Raw genomic sequence first — 15,975 nt, forward strand, 5'->3', positions numbered from 1 at the left:
TCCATTACAAAAAATCCACAATTAAAGGGAAACAACTCAGCGACAACAAAACAAACTTATCTACACTGGCACTCTGACAGATATAGGTTGCCAATCCCTACAATTTAACCTACTTGTCCATTTACAATAAACAATAGATGCAATTTAAGAAAATCCAACGAAATATCATCACTCGCCATTAAATCAAGAACGGGTTCATTTTAAGACAACGGATCGTAGTTGAGCCGTTCTTTTTTTTGTGAAAATCATCTTACAAACACGCATTGTCAGCATCCAACAACAAATAGGACTCTTCCACATCTGCAAAGGCCTGTCCGTTTAAAAACAAAAATTAATTAAGAAGCATGTCACGTTTTACAAGACTAAATTCATGTTTTGCTGGTCAAAAGTATCAACAGTACAAGTAAATGTAAATGTAGATCTACATTCAATCTTTGCAACATAAGGGCAGTTCCATAATGGCCATATCGGTTAAAGCCCCAGTATGTCTCAAATGGTTTACAAAATAATTTAAATCGTATAATGAAAAAAGCAGTTCTAACCTTATGGAACACACTTGCAATAGCATTTAAAAGCATTAAATGAAACAGTTCGTTTGAATTGCTATTTAGCTCGCGTAAACCACACATCAGATTTCGTGGTTTATCTAACCCCTGAGCCATCGTGAATCCGTGTGATCCACTGTCCTTTTTTTCACAATTTAGTCGTCAGTTTGTGATTTTAATGCGACTGGCTGTATCTGCACTACTAGCATGTTATTGTGTACCTATGAGATCACACGAACTTATCAGCGGTGACTGGCTTCAAAGAAAGCTGGCAGTATGCAGAAAAAAATCGTCTGCTTTGACACGACCTTTTGTGAACCGCTTTCGGGCTATTTTTTTTTAAAACTTTCAAACCTTCGAATTCTTTTATTCGAAGAAATCTGTTATGATTTAAGAATGTTTGTGTTACAAGCTGTCAATTCATATTTTAGATTTTAAAAGTTAGTTCTAGCGCCAAAACGAGGCGCCTGATTGGTCCAATAAAATAAATTCTTTGAAAATTGCTCGCTCTTTACGTAGAGCACCTAGGATGTTCTCAAGCGGTGAGTGTTTAAACGAAAGGGTGTTTGTACTGTGTGTAAAAGCCTGACAGTATCTGTGATGGTTTACTGGAGGCTTACTGTGCCTTTAAAGGTACGTTAAAAAAAAGTTGCAACATAAAGGAAACAACCAAATCACAAGTGTTATGTTTCTGCGTACAAGTGTTATATTTCTACTACAAGATACACTAAGGCTGGCTGAAGTCCTTGTCTTTCTGTGTTCACTTTCATTTGTTCTACAAGATACACTAAGGCTGGCTGAAGTCCTTGTCTTTCTGTGTTCACTTTCATTTGTTCTACAAGATACACTAAGGCTGGCTGAAGTCCTTGTCTTTCTGTGTTCACTTTTATTTGTTCTACAAGATTCACTAAGGATGGCTGAAGTCCTTTTGTGTGTGTTCACTAGCTTCCATTTATTCACAAAGAGTCCCTGAGGCTGGCAGAAGTCCTTGTCTGTCTGTGTTCACTTCCAACTGTTCTACAAGATTCACTGAGGCTGGCAGAAGTCCTTGTCTGTCTGTGTTCACTTTCAACTGTTCTACAAGATTCACTGAGGCTGGCAGAAGTCCTTGTCTGTCTGTGTTCACTTCCAACTGTTCTACAAGATTCACTGAGGCTGGCAGAAGTCCTTGTCTGTCTGTGTTCACTTCGAATTCCTGTCTGTTTTCACATTCTTTCGTTCCACCACCAGAGTCGCTCAGCAGGCTGGTTAACTGACGTAGCAGGTCTTGTCTGCTTGTCTTCACTTCTTTAAGATGAAGATCTAAGCACAAAAATCTGTAGACTGAAGAAAAACAGACTTATAGTGTCAAGTCCTGGTGAACATATGAATAACAAACATATCTATCTACTTGACTAACTTAACTAACTAACTTAACAAACTTAACTAACTTAATTAACTTAATTAACTAAACTAACTTAACTAATTGAACTAACTTAATTAACTTCACTAACTTAACTAACTTAACTTACTTAACTTACTTAATTAACTTAACTAACTTAACTAACTTAACTACATTGCAATCACTCCCACACTCGTTCCCAATTACTCCGCCAGTCAAACCACTAATCTAAGAAAATAAACAAAAATATCCAAACTTGTACTTCCCTTCACTCGGCAAATTTAGTAATCGCTAACTAATTTGCCATGGAACTGCCAATGAGCAGATGATGTGGCTGGCTGCAGTCCTAGTCGGTCCGTCTGTCTCCAAGTCTCACTGCCTGTCTGTCTCTCTTCCTTGTCATTACCATCCTCATTATCAGTCTAAACACCAACTTCGGCTGTTCAAATCAAACCTCCCTTTACTCGATCTTCCAAAATATGACAACAGGAGTTCTTACAGGGTTCGTAAATGGGGCGCACTCTAACGCCTACGGTTGCACACACACACTAAGCACACACCCACTAAGCACACACCCCATTTTTTACAAGATGTTCCCTGTTGATCTTTGATCAACCCTATTTCCTTTTCAAGGCGTGGTGACCCGCGACTTAGCACGATCTGTAAAGCCGAGGCCATACAAGTCGCCCACAGCGAAACAAACAATCCCACCTCTGCCGCCGAAGAGCTCTCTCAGTGGCCTATTCTATGGAACGCCTAAACCGGGTATCTCTGCACTGGACAATACCGGTAAAATTTGGGCCAATGGGAGCCTGAGATACCCAGTAGATTTTTATCAAGCAGAACGCTCCGTCATTGGCTAATTAAACTACGGGGGTAGATGATTGCCCTCATGTGCGCCGAAACTGACTTTTTACTCGGTAGAATCTACCGGTACATTTTGGAAATCTACCGGGTATTGGCTCAAGAGAGAGACAGAGACAGAGACAGAGACAGAGAGACAGCGACATAGATGAAAACAGAGAAACAGAGTGAGAGAAGGGTAGGGGTAGGTGGGGAGTGAGAGCTCAGTGTTAGTCTTCAGCAACAGTTCGCACAAGCTGGGGTTTCTGTGTTTGCTGTCGGCCTGTGTAGTCTTTATCCACTTGAATTTGTCACACGCTTCCCTTTACACACGCATACACAGCCTGCCACATTCTCTGATAATGTATTCAAGTGGGTAATTAGGGCAGCGCGGCCGAGCGTGGTGATGGCCAGGCCCCATATACGTGGAAGACAAGGACTTAACCGGTGTAGGACCCGGTCCGGTCCCCCCTCTGAAGTAGTCCCCCGGGGGACCAATTGGTGGCAAAAGCTGCTCTATAATGGTCCCCCCTTAGACATCCAGCCTCGTTTTTCTTGTTACAATGTTAGTAATGTTACCAGCAATTTCAGAGAAAAGAAAGGAAAGAATCAGAGACTGCTTTCATTTCTTCTTATCAGTATTTATTTATTATTCATTTTATTTCATGTGATTTTTCTTTTGAACGGCATTATAAATCAGATCTATTTTATTTTCTGCAAAATATAGTCAAACAAAGAGATTGCAGTCTGTGCACTACATAATACCGGACGAAGATATAGATTGAAAATGGCTTGAATGCCTAAGAAAAACGAGGCTGGATGTCTAAGGGGGGACCATTATAGTGCAGTTTTTGCCACGAATTGGTCCTCCGGGGGACTACTTCAGAGGGGGGACCGGACCGGATCCTACACCGGCAAAGCTTTTATGATGTGATAAACCCACTGTCTTCACCGACCCATCTGTTTTCAATTCAGATTTTCGACCATTGAGTCATAAGCCATGCAGTGGTCTGGTGAATCCAACAATACTGCAACAATTTCAGTCTCTCTGTCTCTGCCTCTCTCTCTCTCTCTGTCTCTTCAAGTTTTGTGTGTGTCTGTGTGTTCGTGCTTCTGTCTCTGTGTGTTTCTGTCTGTCTCTAGCTCTGTCTCTGTCTCTGTCTCTTTCTTGAGCCAACCAAATGCAGAAATACTCGGTAGATTCTACCGAGTAAAAAGTCAGTTTCGGCGCACATGGGGGCATTTCTCTACCCGGTAGTTTGATAAGCCAATGACGGAGCTTTCTGCTCAGTAAAATTCTACTGGGTATCTCAGGCTCTCATTGGACCAAATTCTACCGGTATTGTTAAGAGAACCAATCAAGTTCAGAAATACCCGGTAGATTAGCAAATCTACCCGGTAGATTTCCGAAATCTACCGGAAGATTTTACCGGGTAAAAAGTCAGTTTTGGCGTTCCATACTATTCGACAAGTCGGCCGCTTAGTGCAAACAGAGACATTGCTTACTTTAGGATTCATCTTCTAATCACCAAATAATGCAATAGTCTTCTTCTTGTGATTTTCTGTTTCTCTTGAGTGCAAATAATCAACATTTTGCATGTTTTATTATCTATGATTTTCTATGAAACAGTTATAACTCTTTAAAAACACAACAATTGCCAGCTTGGCGCCAGTCATGGGAGGATTACTTGCCCCTGTCGTAGGCGAAGAGTACGCGAACAATTGCCAGCTTGGCGCTAGTGGGAGGATTACTTGCCCCTGCCGTAGGCGAGGATAACGCAAGCGGGAAGACAGCGCTTCGCATCTCTTCTATGTCTCTGGTGCAAAACCCTTTCAGAAGCGTTATAATTATTCGAAATGAAGTGTTTGAATCTGCTGTAAAATTAAGGTAGGCTGGTGCTTCTTTTTCTTCCCTCAGTTTGCGTCGATGCTGTTGTTGTTTTTGTCGTTGTTGTTGTTGTTGTTGTTGTTGTTGTATGTGTTGTTCTTATTGTCTTCTCAGAAGAGTTACATTTTGTAAACCTTGAATATCCGTACTGACGTGTTGAATTTGCTGTAGGTAGGCTGTTGTTTCTCAATGTTTGTCCTCTTAGTGCATTAATTATGCGTCGATGTTGTTGTTTTTGTTGTTGTTGTTGTTGTTGTTGTTGTAGTAGTAGTAATATGAGTTGTTCTTATTGTTCTTATTGTTCTGCGCATCAAAACACACACACACACACAAACACACACACACACACACACACACTCACTCACTCACTCACACACAAACACACACACTGACACACGACACGGCACACACTCTGTGATTTCTCGAAACTGTATTAAACAGAAACGTACCTGTCCAGCCCTAAATTGTGAGGAGCGCGTATTCAATTTCTCTTGCAAAACAGGAAAGTGTGCATAGAATGTTGTCAGAAGAAACTTGCCGTGCCTGAGACGACATGCCAAGCAGCGAAATAACAACAACGAGTTATGCTATGATTTCATTGGTTGACTCGAACTGGGGCTCTGTCCCGTGGGTCAGGCCAGTGTGCTCGCGAGCGACACAGCAGAACTCGTGGGAGTTTTTGCATGGCTTTCAGAACACAGGCAGATGCAGAAGAAATCATTTTTTTTACATTCACGAGTCTTGCGTCCGATTTCATCCACCAGCACTGAACGGAGACTCTTACGAAGAAGACCTTCTTAACATGCGTTTAATTAATTAACATATATATATCTAGTCACGGCGCATTTTCTAGTAAATGTTTGCAGTTGCATGCCTCCTAATCTGTTACAGTTCAGCAAATCAGTGTGACTTTAATATGTCCCTTGAACTTCTTCAGTTAAAACTCGCCAGAAGGCGTTTTCACATTTGAGTCTCTTTAAACACGATAATAATTTTAAAGACTACACTGAATATCTACTTCACATAATCTAACGCAGAGTACAAAGATAGTGCGTTACATACTCAACTGACTCGACGGAGACGAACCTGATAGGCTACGTGGAAATTAAGAGCGAAACAAAAAGCGAACGATAAGAAAACAGCAAAAAAATCGTCCACCAGGTTGTATATATATCAGACGTGACATGTTTGCAACCGCGTAATAAGTGGAGTGGTTAATTTTGTGATATGACATTTTGCAGAAAGTTCGCGAATGCATAGGCCGGTGTCCGACGGTGCATGCAAGTTAGGTCGGAAACTGAGTCAGTTTAAAGGCAATGTACTGCCTAAGTAAACCATTTGACGCATTATCTCAGATCTGGTCAAGCTTTCACGTGGGATATATTAAGACCATCTCAGTCTCCACTTGGAAGCATGCCACATATTAGCACCGTGGATGCTTCCAGTGATTAATTTATCTGATTGACGGTAGAGCCACTTTCAACAAGAGGCGAAGCCTTCAAGGCTCACGTAAGAAATAGACAAACAGTAACACAAACTCAATCACTCCGTCACACACACACACACACACACACACACACACACACACACACACACACACACACACACACACACACACACACACACACACACACAGTAAGCATAGGTGACACTGTGCAAGAAAGAGAGACACTAGATCTAGATCTGTCTGCATGTAGCCTACTTACAGGGACACGACTGCCAAATAGTCTCGGCCCGCTCAAGATAACAATGACCGAGACTTTCAGTAATTCCTTCGCGGGACGTCTAACCCTCTTACGCCATAATGTGACGTCTTCAAATGACGAAATGTTAAAGTTTCTACCACAGACATACACACGCACAAACACACACACGCATAAACACACACACGCACAAACGCACAGACAGACAAAGTTACGATCGCATAGGCTACACTTACGTGAGCCAAAAATAATTCATCAAAAATACCGTCTCTCCACAAGAAGCAATCCGGATGTTAATTGTTGGTATTTGTTCAAGTGTAAGGGTGGCGAAAACCTGGATCGTGTACACGGGAAGGATGGTGACCTTAAGAATCTCATCGGTCTACACTGTATAAACTGAGGTGTTCCATTTTTGAACACAGTTTGTGAAACCAGTTTGTGAACACTGTGGGAACTACTCTATAACTCTACTAGCAAAAGTAGCTCACATGATAAACCTTAACTGGTGTTTACCATGTGTGCTACTTTTGTATTTCACACAGTATTCACATAGAGAATACTATCATTTCCAATGGGAACAGCAAGACAGTGCAATGGTGTTTCCAGAATGACGTTTTGTCTCGGTGACTCAGTTTGGCATCATGAGGATTTGAAAATGAGGTCCCTGCCAGATTAGTTTGACACGACTTTATTTACATGATATCACCACCTGTGAATTGAAATATCACCACGTGTGTAGGATAAAACTGCTTACAAAAACTGTGTTAAAAAATGGAACACTTCAGTTTAATGTGTAAACTACACCTCCTTATCCCATTTAAAAGCCTGGCCAGATATGAGATGATGAGCCATATTATTCGCCTGGTTAGGGACTATTATATTGCTTCGGGACATCAGGGCCTGAATGCATAGCCCCTCCATACTTTTAGGATTTCATAGCGCTGTGGAGCGCATAGCTATGAAACGCAGGCTATAGCGGAACTCAGCGGTCCGCATGCATGAGGTCAAATAGTGCCTGCAATAGCTAAGAGCGGCTCTATTTTTAACACGTAGATAGTGGAAGGGATTCCCCGTCATCCTGTGTCTCTGCGCATGCGTCAAGCTTTGTGATGCTTCGCGGCTGGTCAGTTTTACACCATTTGCCGCAGACAGTTTGGAAAGCCCGTCTCCTGATAAAACTAGGCTTTCGTGGTTTGGAAACTATATCCATTCCGGTACCCTCGCCATAAAGGTATAAGTCACTCTCTTGCTGGTTCTGCATGCTGTGTTTGATGTTATAAATTCCCGTATTATTATTATTATTATCATTATTATTATGTACTGCGATCAGTTCGCCACACTCATCTTGAAAAGATCCGCACGCGTAAAAACTGACCCAAAGTCAGGATAACCCGCAGAACCGGCGGCAATGCACCCTTTCGATTCGGCAGTTCGAGCTGCTCTTACAGTTCATCCGTGATTGCAAGAATGTCCTGCCGACGAAAGCGGAATTTTCTGTACAGTTCCACGTCGTCGTAACGATTCAGTGGATGTAGGCGGTCAAGAAAGATCCGGTTGCTTCTCAAATTTCTTCTCATCCTGAATCGGCATGAAAGCAGCCGCCATTTTAAACGCTCCAATAGCCGGTTCCATAAGGCATAACTCTTATTGGAAGGAGGGGCCTGCTATAACTTTCTGGATGGCATAAGGCTCTATGCGCGGTCCATGCATTAGAAATAAGAGACTTTATGGAGTCCACAGACTTTATTGCAGTGACGTCATCAATTTAGGCTCCTATGGAGGGGCTATGCATTCCGGTCCAGAACTCTACGTTTTGTTCGCTGTTTTGGAAGTTCAGATTTGTGAAGAACTTACTGCTGTTGTATCCACTGATTTCTGCGCAGCCGTGGCTCAATCTATTTTCATCGTGAGTATGATTTTCAGTGCCTTCAATATTCTTTGAGAATAAGTCTTAACATTTAAAGATTTGAACATAAAATAGCGTTCCTTCAATCTACCACTTATGTCAAAAACTTGAAAGTTATAATTGTCGTCGCTGTTAGAAGAAAAAATAAACAGAGGGCTGGTGTTTACAGCTCAAGTTCGTGTTTATAAGATAAGGATAAGAATAAGATTTTATAAGGTTACCCTCATGGAAATTCGGGCTGCTTTCTCACGGGGGAAAGCAAGCGGCCAAACAGTATACGGCGCTACCCAATTTTTGTTCTTCTCGCATGCGTGTATTCATGTTTCCAAGCCCTGATATTTTACAAATGTCATTTTTGAATAGTTGCTGGCATTTTTGATCATTTTCTCATGTATAAAATCCCTTCTGAGAAAGCCAGTGTTGTACAGTGGAACTCCCTGTTAGCCCCCCCCCCCCCCCCGCCCCCAGCCCTTCCCACTAAAGACTCCCTCCCCCCCCCCCCCCCCCTCCCCTTGCCAGTCCCATTTAAGTCCTTGCTTTTTTCAAATTTTTTTGTCGACAATGTCTGAAAATAGGCCTCAACACAATCTATGACCTTATTTCTTTACGGTCTTAAGAGGGGGTTCCACTGTAGTAGAAAAAAGTAGGCCTTGTTACATATAATTATGAAAGGCAATTGTGGTATTCAAAAACAAAGTACAGGATACTCACACATTGTGGGTGTGTGGTAAACAAACAAAACCAGCACAATATTGCGGCAAAGTGGTTATACATGTATTTTGTAGGAATATGAATGACAAAATAAACAACAACAATAACAACAAAAACAACAACAACAACAACAACAACAACAACCACCACCACCACCACCACAACAACAAGTTTGTGAATGTGTGTTTTTTTTCTCAAAGTTCCAAGAAAGTATTTTCGTTAATTAAAGGCATATGTACGCGCTCCCGTGTTTACAAAGTGTAGTTTGCCCATAATCGATGTCAAACGCACCATAAGACCATATAATGACGATATGTCACCATGCGCGGACCATAATACATGCATTACAGCTTGTTCTAGCCTCTGAAAAAGTGAGGATGTCAACAAAGCCGCGGTGTTAGCTCCCTTGCATCAACGTTACATGTGTTGCCAAATCTATAAATAGGACGATCCAGATCAAAATGAAAATTAACATATCTCAACATTGAAGGGGTCCTAGATCACAATATTTTGCAGGGAACTTAATTTAGCATGTCTCCAGCTGTTGGTAAAGCAATTAGCGTGTATAGTCATCGAGTACATATGCCTTTAAGGTAACAAGCACATAGATGAAAAACTTCAGCTAGGCACCATTCACCACACCCAGCCTTTACCACCACCGGGATGAACCACAAAAACAAACACATCAACAAAAACAAAACCCAACAACAAGAAGGAAGAACAAAGCCTAAAGGCAATGTTGCATGCTGCTTTTATGATAACAAAAACTTAGCTTGGTCTACAAAACCTAACCGATGATGCAAAGCTTAATAAAGTCAAATATAATTATGTCAGCAAACATATAAACAAAATAAAAAATATGAGTTTTAATTTAAAGTCCAGCTGTTCTGAATTCAAAATATGGGTTAAAAGCGACTTGCTCATGCCACAGAGATAAACACCTAGAATCGCACCAAAAAAATCTCAGAATTCGACAAAAAATGTGTGTGAACAGGGTCCTGCTACTCTGTGTTATATCCGGACAAACACAAAACACACTAAGTAACAAACTACATATATATGGGTTGTTCTCTGGAGCTGGGTACCAAACTGTGACATTGGAGTCAAAAACTGAACTAACTTCAAATTCAACAACAATGTGTTCATATGATCTTTAAGACACTGTGAGCATAACAATATATAAATAAAGCTATTTCGTGAACTTGAAAAAAAAAACCTTACCATTTGCGCAGCAACGAATGGTCAAAATAGCATCGTAACATGAGCGAGCAGATGAGAAACGAAACTTTAAACCGTCGGCTAGGGGCAACGTTACCACGCAGCGGTGCAACGGGTGCATATAATTATATCCTTCCCCAAGAATACGGTGTAGTTTAGTACAAAATAAGTTCTCTACAAAATCATTTTGATTGAAATAACAGGACAAACAACGATACCATCGTAACAGGAAAAAGGGGAAACCAAATGCTCTGACAGTTTTAAGTGGACAGATTGCAAAAACTGTGGATGTTATTTGTTTTATTTCTTGCGTTCTACACGCGTGTTACGACGTGTGCTAAAGTAGTGACAGCCAAAAATAGTCGTGCGTTTGTGATAAGTGGGTCTGTGTTGTGCAAATGAAGTTCGGGCTGCTGTGAAACGACAAATTACAAAGTTGACCATATACAACTATGGTAAATATTTCAGATTGTGTTAATCTTCTGCAAACAGTACTCATTCTACTGAAAATGCATGCGTTTATGATGAGTTACAAACTGTTCGTGTTTCTTTAATTCCGTACGACCTAGTTATTACGGCTTCATCCAACAGCATGTCACAAATTACCCGCCGCCATTTTGACCTCTCGATTGGACGTATTTGCCCAAACTGCGAATACACAAAACGTTATTGTTTTGGTAAAAATATTGTTTAATAGCTTTAACATCATCAAGCAACATTCAGACACACATAAAGAAGCGTAGTAACGAACAAAACTGTCAAACTTATTATTTCAATTCAATGACCCTCTGTGGTACCCAACTTTACCCATATGTTTTATCCGGACATTTTGTCTTTCTTTTCTTTTCTTTCTTTCTTTATTTGGTGTTTAACGTCGTTTTCAACCGTTCAAGGTTATATCGCGACGGGGAAAGGGGGGAGATGGGATAGAGCCACTTGTTAATTGTTTCTTGTTCACAAAAGCACTAATCAAAAAATTGCTCCAGGGGCTTGCAACGTAGTACAATGCATCACCTTACTGGGAGAATGCAAGTTTCCAGAACAAAGGACTTTAACATTTCTTACATACTGCTTGACTAAAAATCTTTACAAACATTGACTATGTTCTATACAAGAAACACTTATCAAGGGTAAAAGGAGAAACAGAATCCGTTAGTCGCCTCTTACGACATGCTGGGGAGCATCGGGTAAATTCTTCCCCCTAACCCGCGGGGGGTGCGGACATTTTGCTAAATTGTAAATATGTAAGGCAAATTTAAACATTTACATATATTAAACCTTATTACAAGCCCCCATAGTTATTTTGGGGTGAATTTGAAGACGTGTTTTATTTCGACGTCGAGTTTAAAAACATCAAGTCGAAGTAAAGCGCCAACTATGTCGCGGGAGTCGAGTGTCCCCTACATAAACACCAACACACGCACGCACGCACGCTTGCACACACACACACACACACACACACACACACACACACACACAGAGAGGCACACACACACACACTCACACACACTTAGGTGGACACAGACAGCCACACACACAGCCACACACACACACACACACACACACACATACATTTTAACATTTACGAGAGACATATAGGCACAGTTATCGACAGATGGGCCCACGTACAAGCTTAAACGCCAGTAGTAGTAAACCTTCAACTATAAAACTAACTCGTGTTTGCATCACAAGCTGTGCGCATGTTTCCCCTCAAGTATAACTGATGGCAATGTTCCGTGTACTCTGTAGTTTGTGTGTGTGCATTTACATTCTTGGTCAGTGCTTTAACATGTGTTCTTTTGTGCCTGGCCAAGGTCTTGAAACTGATCGTTTAATGAATAAAATAACAATACAAATGGGCTTACCTGGGACGTTAGAGCATAAAACACTATTCATTTTTTTATTTTCGATCCTTTATGTGTACACGTTACTGGTGTCTGCATTTTGATTGCCAGTCACTGTAGTCCCTAATCGCCGTCAGTCGCTCGTTCCATTATCTGATGTCGTAATGGATTCGAAGACTTTTGTGTACATGGAATATTTTCCCCTGGTATGTTGCTGTATGTGTGTCTGTCGTTCAAGAAACTGATGGAGTAGCGCATGAAGACACGGACTGGAAAAATCGTGAGTGGTGAACAAACTTCACATGGACTTTTATCTAATAGTACATTTATTCCAGTCGGTCGGTCTGGTTTTCTGTTAGTGTGCATGTTGGTCTGTCCGTCTATCTGTGTGTCTCTCCTGTTTTCTGTACGTCTGTCTCACATTGAAGAGAAAAAAACACATGAACATGTATCGGTAAATGTAATGGCAAATGAGTTTCATAGCAGAACTAAAGTCATCACTACTGTAACTGTTTCAACTGCCACACCGATAATACGCAAAAGGCAGCAACGCAAGTGAATAGGAACGATTCCGATCAAAACATGTTCAAAGACAATATTTAATAATGGGGGAACATTTTTTGGAGTGATGGTTCATAGTCTGAAGGACCTTCACAGGCAGGGTGTTTTATTTATTTATTTAACTACTGAGTGGCGGACTTGCGTGGTGTGTGTGTATGTGTGTGTGTGCGTGTGTCAGTGTGTGTGTGTGTGTTTGTGTGTGTGTGTGTACATGCTGTCGTTCATGCGTGCGTGCGTGCGTGCATGTGTCCATGTGAGTGGTTACTGACTGACTATTAGGGTTTAACGTCCTCTTAGACCAACTGGTCTATATTGGGACAGGTATTGGTAATACACTGAAGATATGGTGTGATGATATTTTGATTCGAACAGGCCCGCTGTGGCTGTCTTCTTCGACACACCAGCATTGGGTTTGTCTCGTCAAAGTATCGAAAATACGATCATGATAATCAGAGACGAGCGAGCGAGAGATTGCATGCGTGTCTTCGTGTTTTCCAAGCCCTGAGACTTTCGCTGTGAACGTGGGATCTTTTTCGTGCGCATGTGTGCACACGGGGGTGTTCGGACACCGAAGAGAGTCTGCACAAAGTTGACTCCGAGAAATAAATCTCTCGCCGAACGTGGGGATCGAACCCACGCTGATAGCGACCAACTGGCTACAAAGCCAGCGCGCTACCAACTGAGCTACGTCCCCGCCCCGAGTGGTTACTGTCAGTACACCCGTGAGACAAAGTGGAAGATGTATCATCAAGAGATAATTGCGAATTCGCCCAGTGTCTGTCATCGACCATTTTCACGCCCATTTAGTCAGCAAAAAGACACTATGTTGCAGAGCGCAACACCCTGGAGCGACGTATGGTCCTCGTTAGGGGCAAATTACACCTGCGTCGTCGCCACTATACTACATGCTGCGATAGGGATTATGACGAGTACTTGGTGTTTTCTTTTCACGCAACGTGTAGCGGGCTGGGGAAAAAAAAGAATTACCTCAATAATCTGCAGTGCGTCGTCTGTCCTGCTGGCGTTAAACTGATAGGTGAGCGCCGGGCCTCACAAGTGTATTCTGGATGTTTAGCGTTTAGTGTTACTGTTAAAGCTACTTTTATGCAATGATTCATTCTTGTACATCCCCTCAGATCTCAGATATTGCGAAAACAGTCTGCATACGTCATGCTTTAAAATGCACTCTCATTCCCGTCCAAACAGCTCGTCTCTCCGTCTCAGATCGGGCCAAGCTTTCACACGGGAGAAAACCATCCCTCCATTTGGTCTCATACTAAAAATGAACAGCCTAGATGTTCTTTGTGCACTGTGGGAATTGTTTTTAAGAAATAATTTGTTAAATAGCCTTGTGGCATATTTATTATAAAAAAAAAAGATTCATCAAAACCAATTGCCACTGGGCACAGGGAGCACCCCGTGCTGTTCATTTTTGGTATGTGACCAAGTGAACGGATGGTTGTATCCAATGGTAAAGCCGGTTCGGGCCTGAGACGGTGAGCCAAACTGGGCTCCCCATGGACGCCTCACCTAGAGGGTCCCGGGACGCCTACTTTGAACTTGTAGAGGGTCCATGGACCCCTTCAGTGGACAGTTAGAGGGTACAAAACACCATAGGGCCAAAAGCACCCGGTATACTTATAACACATTGTGATCACGCTTAGTGTAATAAGAAGTGTCGTTTTGATCGGAATATTCCAAGAGGACATTTAAAGGCACAGTAAGCCTCCCGTAAACCATCACAGAGCTCCCCGAGCGTCTACATATAGTACAAGCATACTTCCATTTGAACGCTCACCGAACGGGAACATCCTGGCTGCTTTCTGTCGAGCGTGAGAAATTTTCAAAGAATTTATTTTCGTGGACTTGGACTACGTAAAGAGCGAGCAATTTTTAAAGAATTAATTTTGCAGATTGTCTCGAACACTTTTTGGACCCATCCTGAACTCAGGTCAAACATGAGTTACTTCCCTTCGGGTCTCATTCTATCGATGTAAACTGGCGATAGCCGTGAATCGATGATTATCAAAATGTTTTTGGACCGTGGTGCGTTTTTGCGCTAGACCTAACTTTTAAAATCTAAATAATAAATTGACAGCTTGTTACACAAACATTCTTTAATCATAAAAGAATTCTTTTTTCATCAAGACAAGATCAGTACAATTTGAAGTTGTGAAAGTTTGACAAAAGAAAAGCCCGGAAGCAGGGTCACGCAAGGGTCGTAGCAGACGACGGTTTATCAGTGCATATCGCCGTTCCTCTCAACAAGTCAAAAGCCATCGCTAGAGTTCTTGTAAACCACAGCCGTTTGTTTCGTGCATAAAAACGTGCTGTTGTAAATAAGATCACATCGAGTCGCATTCAAATGACTAACTGACGACTACATTGTGAAAAAGGGAAACTGGATCACACGGGTTCACGATGGCTCAGGGGTAAGATAAACCACGCAAAAATAAATTCTTTGAAAATTGTTCGCTCTTTACGGAGGGCACCTAGGATGTTCTCAATCGGTGAGTGTTTAAATGAAAGGGTGTTTGTAGTGTGTGTAAAAGCCTGACCGTATCTGTGATGGTTTACGGGAGGCTTACTGTGCCTTTAAACAACCTACACACACACACACGCGCAAGCACGCACAAATGCACGCACGCACGCACGCAAGCAAGTACGAACGACTACAGTCTGAAACCAGTTCATAAGGTACGCACGATAAAAAACGCTCGCGCTGGACCCGAGTACTCTTCAGACATTCACACACACACACACACACACACACACACACACACACACACACACACACACACACACACACACTCTCTCTCCCTCACTCCCTCCCTCTCGCTCTTTCTTTCTTACACACACACACACACACACACACACACACACACACACACACGAGTACAGACTCATGCACACACACACACACACACACACACACACACACACACACACACACACACACAAACAGTAACACTAACACATGTGCACAAAATGAATCGAACCCGGATCACTTTGGCCATAGACTCTCTCGTGCTCTCTGTCTCTCTTTCACCGAGACCAAACCCTGCATTGTAATTTCTTTGCCGAGACCATTTTCCCACGCGTTGTCTGGCTTGCACTGAAATCATGCTTTTCTCGTCACTGCGTGACGTGTTCACCACCCAAGTCTGCCCTTTAGTTCAGGCTGTTCGCAAAGCGACCAGCCTCCCACCGCAAAAACTCCCACCGTTAAGAGTGGCTTTTGTGTTTTTTGGGGCATTTAGGTCCCAGGTAACATTATGAAGTTTTAATACGATCAATCGGACCTATTATCAAGTTAGTGTATCAACTTTTGAACGAACTGCGCCCAGTAGTTTCCCAGCAATAAGCTGTTAAGTC

The 15,975-nt window shown here is 42.1% G+C and overlaps 1 protein-coding gene across 2 annotated transcripts in view; it reads left to right on the plus strand.

The window, feature by feature from the left end:
• The first annotated feature begins 8,165 nt into the window (after window positions 1–8,165).
• LOC138975795 (solute carrier family 28 member 3-like) overlaps window positions 8,166–15,975 on the plus strand; it is a 55,888-nt gene continuing 48,078 nt past the window's right edge. Inside the window, exon 1 of one of the 2 annotated variants that reach the window (XM_070348548.1) lies at window positions 8,166–8,266. The gene's annotated coding sequence lies outside the window, so the exon portion shown is untranslated. Of the gene's footprint in view, window positions 8,267–10,334; window positions 10,651–15,975 lie in introns of those variants that run through there. The other variant, XM_070348547.1, reaches the window with a different exon arrangement.

Source organism: Littorina saxatilis, linkage group LG9 (assembly GCF_037325665.1).
Source record: "Littorina saxatilis isolate snail1 linkage group LG9, US_GU_Lsax_2.0, whole genome shotgun sequence".
Lineage (NCBI taxonomy): Eukaryota > Metazoa > Mollusca > Gastropoda > Littorinimorpha > Littorinidae > Littorina > Littorina saxatilis.